This window comes from Trichechus manatus, unplaced genomic scaffold (assembly GCF_000243295.1).
Source record: "Trichechus manatus latirostris isolate Lorelei unplaced genomic scaffold, TriManLat1.0 scaffold00133, whole genome shotgun sequence".
Taxonomy (NCBI): Eukaryota; Metazoa; Chordata; class Mammalia; order Sirenia; family Trichechidae; genus Trichechus; species Trichechus manatus.
The window spans coordinates 170,307-181,661 of record NW_004444069.1 but is presented as its reverse complement, the minus strand read 5'-3'; positions in this window follow the sequence as shown (position 1 = coordinate 181,661).

The following is an 11,355-nucleotide window of genomic DNA, read 5'->3' as shown; positions in this document are numbered from 1 at the left end:
CTCAATACACAGTTTGATGCCTGTGAACAAAGGTTATGGCCACTCTTCTTGGGAGAATCTCTTCCCTTTATATTGAGTGTTTGAGGGGTCCCACCATAGACAACAACGTAAGGGTCTCTCTGAAGGGCCTCCTCCACTACCTGGCTCACCAGAGATGCTAAGCAGCTGTTGATTGACTGGATGGTTGGAGGAGGGAAGAGGTGAACTGATGGATAAGCATAGGTGGGCAGCACAGACCATTCCAGCTGAGGCAAGAGCTGGGCTTCTAATATCCCTCTATGCCCTGCCAGTAAGTCCCCCTGGCTTACCTTATAAACTTACTCTTTTATGCTATTGTAAAACCCTACAACAAACTTCTGGAAAACACAAAGTCCCTTCTAGGCAGACTCCCAATGAGTAGATGGTGCCATTTGTTGTTGTTGTTAAATATCTTAAGTGACGAGTTCATTCTGAAAACGTATTATACACAAGGATTTTACTAAACACCAGGCCCTTGACCATACTTAGGGATTAATTAACTGGCTGAGAACAAGAAGTTGGATAAACCAAGAGGAGAAATTGGATAAGGGCTATGTACCAGCATCTACTTGGAAGATAAAAAAAAAAACAAAACCAGTCTGATGTCTTGGTTCTTATTGATTAGTTTCTTAGCTAACATATCAATTAATTTATTTAAGAAAAATTGTTGAGCATCAACTCTGCTGAGGGTCACCCAGTTACATGAACCCATTGCTGCTGAGTCTATTATGACTCGTAGCATAGAACTACCCCATAGAGTTTCCAAGGAACTGCTGGTGGATTCAAACTGCCAATCCTTTGGTTAGCAGCTGAGTTTTTAACCACTGTGCCACTAGGGCTCCATAAAAATGTGAACTAAATACATAAAAGGGGAAAGAATCAGGTACACAGGAAAGCTATAAAAGAATCATAGTTTGAGGTTGGACCCATCCTCGGAGACCACTTAACCCTGTTCCCTCCTCTCAGGTTAATAAATATTAGGTTGAAAAAACAAGGCCCAGAGAAGCTGACAGATGACCCAAGGCCATACAGCATCAAAGCCTAATTACTACAATGTGCTATAGCTGAGTCCTACAAGTTGTCACTGAAGTCATTGTCCCAGTGAATAAAACGAAGAAGCTTGTCAAGCTAGGAAGATGGCAGGCAATAAGCCAGTTAGGTGGAGGTCACAGGCCCTCTTTGAGATCAGTCTCATGCAAATGACCAGATCCAGTACGAACTGACATTCTAGTTGATTCTAAGTCATGGCAAGCCCATGTGTGTGGAGGAGAACTGAGCTCTGTAGGGTTTTCGCTGGCTGATTCTCGGAAGTAGATTGCTAGGCTTTTCTTTCAAGACACCTCCAGGAGGACTCAAACCTCCAACCTTTCAGTTAGCAGCCTAGTGCCATGTGCTCCAGGAACAAATGACCAGATAATCCCTTGTAAAGTCTGCCCAACTTCATGGTGTTAAAGCCCCAGCGTGCTGACTGGTGTTTGTCCTCACTTCTTGGGGGAAGTGCCTTCTTTTGTCTTGGCATGAGTGTGGTCTCAGTGGTGACCTTGTAGGTTGTTGAACTCCTTTATGAATAAGTAAGAAGGAGTCCCTCATGAAGATGGGATCCAAGCCATCTTGCTTTTCTGAACTAAAATACTGCAGAGACAGGCAGATACCCGCCAACTGCCTTTGTGTGCCCAGGGAAGATCATGCTATTTTGGGCTCTGGAGACTCTTAAAAGCAAATTAAAGCAAAGCACAATAGCTCAGGATGTGCGACTCACTGAGAAGCAATGCAGGCCCACCTTTCAAAGAGGGAGACCAAGGGTGCTGAGAGTGGAGATCCTGGGGGATGACTGGCTGGGCTCGGCTGCCCCATAGGTAGGAGGAGGCAGTGTTTATCTCGAATGAACACACAATCCCAACTCACCGCTTTCTGCACTGCCATATCAGCTCAGGGTCACTCGGGTGATGGATGAGTAATAAGCAGTGCCGTCTGAAACCTGAGAGGATCCTGATGGGCTGGGGGTGCTCATGAATTGCCGTGCATCCCAAACCCTCTGATGTTGACTAAATGCTGGGGAAACCCAGTCCTGCCTTGTCCTTGGAGTCCCTGGGTGATGCAAAAGGTTAGGTGCTTGGCTGCTGACTGACAGGTTGGATGTTTGAACCCACCCAAAGGCACCTTGGAAGAAAGCCCTGACAATCTGCATCTGAAGGGTCATAGCCATTGAAAAGCCTATGGAGCACAGTTCTACTCTGCACACACGGGGTCGCATGAGTTGGTCGACTCCACAGCAACTGTTTTTTGCTGTGCCCTCAGGTGTGAGGAGGGCTGGGCTTCCCCAAAGCCCGAGCCTCTCCAGGGATTTCTGGGAACCCTGGTTCACAAATTACTGGCTAGAATAGCATCCCAGGGAGGCCAGCTGGAGAAGAGGGTAGCTCTGAGTCTGGGTCACAGGGACCAAGAGGGAGACCCAGCCATGGTGGCTGAGGGGCTGGCCTCCCACAGACTCTGACAGGCAAGACTCTCACAGGACCACCTTCTATAAGTTGGCAGGGTGGGTGTGCCCAGCCTGCCAAGTGTGATATGCCAACCCCCACAGCGAAAACCCAGGCAGACTCTTCTAGAACCTCCTTGACTGCATTGAGCAAGGACTTGTCTCTCCCTGTGCTGTTTCCCAGTTTCTTCCTCACAGGGTCCAAGGTCCACCTTGTCTGTGAGCCCCCTTCATGAAGCTCTGTATCGAGCAGGAAGTCAGCGCCCCATTAACTCTCATAGATGGACTGGTTAATTACTTCTCTTCCTGCATCTGACTGATCTTCTATGTTCAGGTACTTCTGTAGGGACTGGGGGAGCAGCAACAAACAAGTTCCTGCCCTCAAGAAACTTCTAGTCTAATGTGGGTGGTGAGGTAAATGAGGGGACATAACGAATAGGTAAATAATCCCCTCATCCCCTACATGGTTGGCTGAGTAATAGCCCCCACACAAAGAAGTCCACATCCTAATCCCAAGAACCTGTGAATATGGTACCTTACATGGCAAAAGGGACTTTGCAGATGTGATTAATTTAAGAAGCTTGAGATGGGAGATGATATTGGATTATCTGGTTGGACCCAATGTAATCACAAGAGCCCTTATAAGAGGGTGGCAGGAGAGCCAAAGTCAGAGAAGGGGGTGTGATGTTAGAGGTAGAGAGAGGGGTGGGTGGGGAAGGAGACAGATAGGAGAGAAAGAGAGAAAGGAAAGGAGAAGAGAGAGATAAAAGGAAAGAAAAAGGAGAGTGATAGAAAGAGAGAGAGAAGTTTGAAGATGGTACGCTCCTGGCTTTGAAGATAGAGGAAGGGGCCATGAGCCAACGAATGTGGGTGGCTTCTAGAAGTCAAAAAGACAAGAAAATGAATTCACTTCTAGAACCTCCAGAAAGAACACAGCCCCTCCCACACCTTGATTTTAGGACTTCTGATCTCCAAAACCATGAGATAATAAGTTTGTGTTGTTTTAAGTCTCTAGGTTTATGGTAATTTGATACAGCAGCAACAGAAAATGAATACACAAATGTTCCCCAAAAGAAAAAACAAAAAGTCTATGGATAAAATAAATGGGCTCTAAAGGTGGAAGAGGCTGCACAGGCCTGGCTCACTATTGTTTACTCCCCATTGCTAATGGCCACATTGTCTCATGATCTTGTTTCTCCAGTCTCTACAAAATGTTTAAGATTAACTGATGTTCCTCCTTGGAGGGTGGAAAACAAATGATAATGATTTAGGGATGAAAACCAAACAAAGCACCCATCTTGTGACATGAAAAACCAGGATGTCACCAGATAATCCCCAAGGATGTCACCAGATAACCCCCAAGAATACCAGTAGAAGATTAACTCATCTGAGACATGACCACCTCAAGGGGAAACTAACACAAACTTCTAAGACCCATAATCCTGTCCCTATAAAAGCCTTCAGCTAATCTCCAGCGGGGAAGATGGGTTTTTTGGAGGAATCTATTCCCCTCTGTCTCCTATATATCGATATATAATAAATCTCTTGCTGCTCACCTCACCCCTGTCTCAGAACTGGCTATTGCGGCAGGTGGCTCCAATCCTCCTTATTGCGGTAACAAAGAGATGAGGGGAGGAGGGTTGGTCAGGAGCACTTCCCAGATGAGGGGGCCTGCTTGGTGAGGAGGCTAGCCCAGCCTGTGGAGGCTTGAGGGCAGAGACCCTGGCAGCAGAGGCAGGTGGGCCTTTGGCAGGCACTGGCACAGGGGAGTCAAAGCCTGGAGAATCCATTTCTGCCCCATGGTGCTGGTGTCTGGTACTTTTGTCTTTCCCTTCCACACCAGACACAATCCCCTCACTCCCTACCCTGCATACAAGGCTGTTTCTCCCATTGTTCCAAACCCTTCCTGGCCTTTGGGTTAGAATTGTAGGGGTATGGTCTGGCCTTGGGGTGGTCCAGTGGAATCCTCCGGGGTACTAAACAATTTGGCCTTTGCCCTGGGCTTCTGGTGGGTGATGTATGTCACATTTGATAGAGGTATATTTATTTAGGGTGGGGGATGACCACAGGGATCTTAGGGTGGGGCTGGCCACACCCAATAGTCTGAGGGTGGTGGTTGGCCAAGCCAGAAAGACCAACCATGTGATTTAGGGTGGGGGCTTTGCATCACACAGTATCATTTGCCCTGGTGACTGAGTTAAACCACATGGGAAATCTATCAATCAATCAATAGTGCCTATACAAGGAATCCCTAGTAAAAACTTTGGACTTTGAAGCTCAGATGAGCTTCTGTGGTTGACAATACTCCCTGTATGTTTTCACACGTTGATACCACGAGGGTGGCACGTCCTGACAAAGAAAGCTTCACATTTGGGACCCTCCCAGACTCTGCCTTAAATGTCTCTTCCCTTGGCTGATTTTGACCTATATCCTTTCTCTGTTGATAAACTGTAACTGTGAGTCAGTGAAAACAAGGAAAACCCTCCATGGGATGGATTGACATGGTGATGGCAATAATGGAGTCAAACATACCAACAACTGTGAGGATGGCACAGGACCAGGCAGTGTTTCATTCTGTTATTCATAAGGTCACCATGAGCCAGAGCCAGCTCAACGGCACCAAACAACAACAACATGACTATAACTGTTTTCAGTGAGTTTTGTGAGTCTTTCTAGCAAATTATCAAAGCTGAGGGTGGTCTTGTGTTGAAACTGGGGCCCTCTAACCTTTGAAGTTGGGCTAACTCTGTTGTTTTTGTTGTTAGCTGTTATGGATTAAATTGTGGCCCCCCAAAATATGTGTCAACTTGGCTAAACCATAATTCCCAGTATTGTGTGATTGTCCACCATTTTATCATCTGATGTGATTTTGCTATATGCTGTAAATCCTACATCTATGATGTTAATGAGGTAAGATTAGAGGCAGTTATGTTAATAAGGCAGGACTCAATCTATAAGATGAGGTTGCATCTTGAGTCAATCTCTTGAGATATAGAAAAGTGAGCAGAGAGACAGGGAGACTGCATATCATCAAGCAAAAGGAGTCAGGGGCACAGTGTGTCCTTTGGACCCAGGGTCCCTGGGCTGAGAAGCTCCTAGACCAGGGGAAGATGGATGACAAGGACCTTCCCCCAGAACTGACAGAGAGTTAGCATTACCCTAGAATGATTTCAGACTCCTAGCCTTCTAAACTGTGAGAGAATAAACTTTTGTTTGTTAAAGCCATTCACTTGTGGTATTTCTGTTATAGCAGCACTATATAACTAAGACATTAGCTGTCATCCAATCTGTCCCCAAGTCAAGGCAACCCCATGCACAGTGGAACAAAACACTGCCCAGTCTTGTGCCATCCCTATGGTCAGTTGCAGATTGGACCATTGGGATCCATAGGGTTTTTGCTGGCTGATTTTCAGAAGTAGATCTCCAGGCCTTTCTTCCTTGTCTGTCTTAGTCTGGAAACTCCACTGAAACCTATTCAGCATCACAGCAATACACAAGTGTCTACTAACAGACGAATGGTGGCTACGCATGAAGTGCATTGGCTGGGAATCGAACTTTGGTCTTCCACATGAAAAGCAAGATTTCTACCACTGAGCTACCAATGCTAATTTTGGGTACCTCCCAAATGGGTAAAGGTCACACCTCTTCTAGAGGGATACTCCTTGGAGCCCCATAGGCCCAGTTTACACCCCAGTCCCTAAGCACTCTCTTCCTTGTCCAGGCCCAGTTATCCTGGCAGTCCTCTGCTCTCCTAGTCCCAGTGAGGACCCACGAGCCAGGTGGGAGATGAAGGACTGTTTTCACATTCCTTCTTCTTCACTACTAATTGTTCTGGCTTATGGCTTTGAGTTTCTTTCAAAGAAATGTCAATTAGAAAGTTGGCTCCTGTGGCTGACCACCTCTAAAATGCAAATTTGCCTAATTTCAATCAATGAATGCAACACTGAGCATTACTACAAATGCAAATTCCCCACTGAGCAAAGAGCAAGGAAGATCAGCCCAACTTCTAACTGCAAGAGGACCTTTCTCTATGCCCACAATGTCAACTCGGTCTTAATCAGGACAGAAGAGAACTCATGGCCACAGCTCGAGTGGGCAATGTTGGTGGTATCTTGCTATACCAGCTCAGTCCACCATGTTAGCAAATGGCCTCTCTGGTGGGCAGCCAAAATGTGTCTGAACCCACTGCTGTCAAGTTGATTCTGACTCATGATGACCCATGTGTTACAGAGTAGAACTGTGCTCCATAAGGTTTTCTTGGCTGTAATATTTTTTTTTTCTTTCTTCTTTTTTTGGTCCAGTTGTGCTGATTTCTCTATATTGTGTGTTGTCCTTCCCTTCACTGAAGTTAACACTTGCCTTCTTTAGTGATTTTCCCTCCCCCTCCCTCTCCACCCTTGTAACCATCAAAGAATGCTTTTTTTCTGTGTATAAATCTTTTCTTGAGTTCTTATAATAGTTGTCTCATACAATATTTGTCCTTTTGTGTCTGATTTATTTCACTCAGCATGATGTCCTCCAGATTCATCCACGTTGTGAGATGTTTTGCGATTCACCATTGTTCTTTACAGTTGCATAGTATTCCATTGTCTGTATGTACCATAATTTGTTTATCCATTCATCTGTTGATGGGCATTTAGGTTGTTTCTATCTTTTTGCTATTGTGAACAGTTCTGTGATGAACATGGGTGTGCATTTATCTATTTGTGTGACGGTTCTTATTTCTCTAGGGTACATTCCTAGGAGTGGGATTCCTGGATCATACGGTTTATCTATTTCTAGCTTTTTAAGGAAACGCCACATCGTTTTCCGAAGTGGTCGTATCATTTTACATTCCCACAGGCAGTGCATAAGAGTTCCAATCTCCCCACAACTTCTTCAACATTTGTTATTTTGTGGGGTTTTTTTGGATTAGTGCCAGTAATGTCAGGGTGAGATAGTATCTCATTGTCGTTTTGATTTGCATTTCTCTAATGGCTAATGATTGCAAGCATTTCCTCATGTGTCTGTTAGCCACCTGAATGTCTTCGTTGGTGAAGTGTCTGTTCATATCTTTTGCCCATTTTTTAATTGGATTATTTGTCTTTTTGTTGTTGAGGTGTTGCAGTATCTTGTAGATTTTAGAGATTAGACCCTTATGGGATATGTCGTAGCCAAAAAATTTTTGCCCAGTCTGTAGATTCTCTTTTTACTCTTTTGGTAAAGTCTTTTGATGGCATAAGTGTTTGATTTTTAGGAGCTCCCAGTTATCTAGTTTCTCTCCTGGTGTTTGTGCATTGTTAGTTATGGTTTGTATACTATTTATGCCATGTATTAGGACCCCTAGTGTTGCAGGGCTGTAATCTTTACAGAAGCAGATCACCAGGACTTTCTTCCATGGTGCCACTGGGCGAATCGCCAATCTTTAGGGTAGTAGTCGAGTGCAAACTGTTTGCACCACCTAGGGGCCTGAAATGCATCTACAGTCCCTTTAGCTTATAAGGGATACCTTCAACTGCCTTCTTTACTTTCTTCATTGTCTCCTGCTCTGCCTTCCCTGTCCCTGTTTCTCCTCATTGAAGCCCTAACAAGACCCTTTGTGCTTCGCAGGCCTCCTATTCTCATATAGGAGCAGAAGTGAGAGAGGAGACTTGAGTGCAAGTCCTGGGAGTCCACACCCCAAAGGACCCGGCCTGGTGAGGGTAGACCTCAGAGGTCCCTGATCCAACCCAGCCTACACCCTGTGTAGCTCTGCAGGAAGGTCCGCAGCCATTCCCTTGGTATCAGCTTCAAACTCGGGTCCTGTGTTTCTATGTATGTAAGGGACTATGTTTGTGAGCACCAGTGAGTGGCGCTGATTGTAGCCAAGCTGTTCCTTCCTCAGCCCCTGGCCTGGCCACGCCCCTCCCAGGTGCTCTCTGGGCAGCCTAGCCTCTGTTATGCAGGATAAATTCACTGACGTGTTTATTCTGAATCGTGTGATGCACGTCTGTCTTCTCCACCTGTGCCCAAGCTCCATGATGCAGCAGCAGGTCTGTTTGACCCTAACACATGCCTAGAACCAAATGTGTTTAAATGAATGAATGAATGAATGATGTTGTTAGCTGCTATTGAGTTGACTGACTCATGGAGACTAAACGAATAGTTTCTTTTATGAGGATCAGCACAAAACTGGTTCCTATGAGGCGGAGGTTAGACATGTCCCAAATGTCCAACTTTTCCAAACCGCTGTACCACCCCATCATCTCCAACATCAACTACTTCCCCTCTCCTCAGTACTGTCTGTCTGTCTTTGGGTTCAGTAATTCATTGCAAAGTCTCACAGAACTCATGAAACTTACTTACAGTTAAGCGGTTTATCAGGGAAGTAACAGGGTACACCTCGGGATGGGGATCAACTTGGAAGTAACAGGAATAACTCAAGGATGCAGTTATTCAATCTGGACAGCTTCTTCTCGCCTTCTGCCTCCAGGCCCTGCTGAGGGCTTTCTCGGGAAAATATTACAACTCTTACATCCATGGGTCGGCAAGCCTCACTGCAGCCATCTCGTGCCAGTTTCCCGGTTCCTGCTGACTCGTACCTCTTTCGCCCTTGCTACTGCCGCACTACCATCTCTCACCGTCTTCCGTGTTACAGCTTCTCTCTCTCTCTCCCCCTGTGACCCTTTAAGCCTAGTGGGATGACAAAACTGACCAATTCCCTCGTTAGAGTTCCATACACTTTATTTGCATGGCCACACCCCCACAAGGGTGCCATGAACCTTATTTACATTATTAGCAGACTATCCAATTCCCTTGGTGGGCCACAAACACCTCATGTGCATAGTCTCACCCAGTCATTTGGTGTCATAGTCACAAAGACTATGGCTAGAAGGTCCATATTAAGTATTTCACTGCACTGCAGGCCACCCCCTGGTTCTTCTAGCCATTGGCCCTTTTTTACTTGAAGGATTAACTTCCCCCTCCCCAATCATTTTGCCAGTATCAAACAGTGATAAACAATTAGTTCTTCAGCAGGACAAAGGTTCTCAGGGTGAAGTTACTCAGGTACCAGCCATTCGGGTCTGCTGCAGGTGTCTATCTGATCTGGTCAGGTTCTCCAAAAGTCATCTCAGCTTCACCCTCTCTGGCTTCTCATAAAATCTGAGAGAAGATTATCTCCTGCTCTGAGTCTCTCTCCAGGTATCAGCATAATGCTAGATTTCCCCCATTGCGTAACCCATTTATTCATTCCTTTACCTTCATCTATTTTTCTCCTTCCTTCCATTTGTCATTTATTTTTACCCAAACTTTTCCACCTTGTGAAGGGACATTAGGTTCAGCTGCTATGCCAGTCCAGATTACTTGTAGCAAGACCAGTCTAGCAAGTGTGTCCCTCTCATTCCATTCCCATTCATGTTGGGTAGACTTACATAGGTACAACATTAGTGGGCTATCTTGCCCACTAGGCAATATGGCAGCATTCACTGTCAACCTTAATCTTGCCAGATGAGGGGAAGGTACATTCCACCCCATCAGGACCTTGAGAATTCTGGCATACACGTTCAGGGGTATAGTTACAGTCTCTTACTTAGGGATCACCCTTGCTTCCAGCACCCGCAGCTATATCTCTGGTCCTGGGACCATAGTATCTGGCAGGAAAAAAAGCAATTTTTGGTGATATTTGGAAGACCTGTACAGTGGCACCAGCATCCTCCCCCACCCCTTCTTCCCCAGATCTCCCAGAGAAGTGTAGTAGTGTGTCCAGTTGTGATCCTCCCTTTGCTCCCCTCATGTTGAGTGTGAGCACACACTCATGAAGGCATGTGAGCCAGTCCTTCATGCCTTTATCTCTCCCCATTTTAGATAACAAATGTTTCAATTGGACATTCAAATTCTCTATCAAACCATTACTCTGAAGGTGGTGTGCAACATAGTATGTCCATTTAATATGATGTTTCTTGGCCATTGCGACACCCTGTGGACTGCAAAGTGTATTCCTTGGTTTGATTAAATATAACTTGGTGGCCCAAATTGGTACTGTGTCTTTTCTTCCAATCCCTTAATGGTGTTTTTGAAATTCACATCTGTCACATGATATGCACAGCCCAGTCCAGAGTAAGTATCTATTCCTGTGAGGACCCATTTGTAGTTACCTGGTGCCACCAGTGTCACTGGTACGATATAATCAACTTGACAGCTATATGCAGGGCCTTCCCCCCAGAGAATCTGTCCCATAGCCATCTGCAACCTCTGTCTTTCTTGCTGGCAGACAGAGCAGTCCTTATTGGCATTTTGTGCCTCAGAGGGTACAAGGGGGATGTGTTTAGATTCAGCCTATCTCTGTATTGCTGCAGCACTCATTTCATGGACCCACTTGGCCACCTCAAGTGAGCTTATCAACAGTCCACTTGCTGATTCCAATTGCCTTCCAAACCAGGAAGGGGGTTCTTCTGATGGGCATCAACATGTCCTACTCGAATGCATCTTGTAAATTCCCAGAGTGCTTTCCATAGTTCCATGCCCCACATGGATGTTCCTTTAATAGTCCAATTTTCCATCACCCATTTGCCTGATCATGTAGCCATGGTAAAAATCCAAACATATGGGCTCTGCCCATTGCCGAATTCTCCCATCATGGCTAGGAAGACAGCATGCAGTTCAGCCCATTGAGCTGACCTGTTATTACCTTCTTAAGTCAGGGTCTTTCCATCTGCTGGTCTTAATGCAGTAGTTTTCCACATCAAATGTTGTTCATGTACCCTGAAACTGCAATCTGTGAACCAAGCAGCTTTCTGCTGGTCAGCAGGAAGTTGTTCATAGGGTACTGTCTATGTATCAATGGGCTCTCGCAGCTTCTCAGGTGGTTCCAGGGTAGGACCTATGGGAAAAGAGGCTACCTG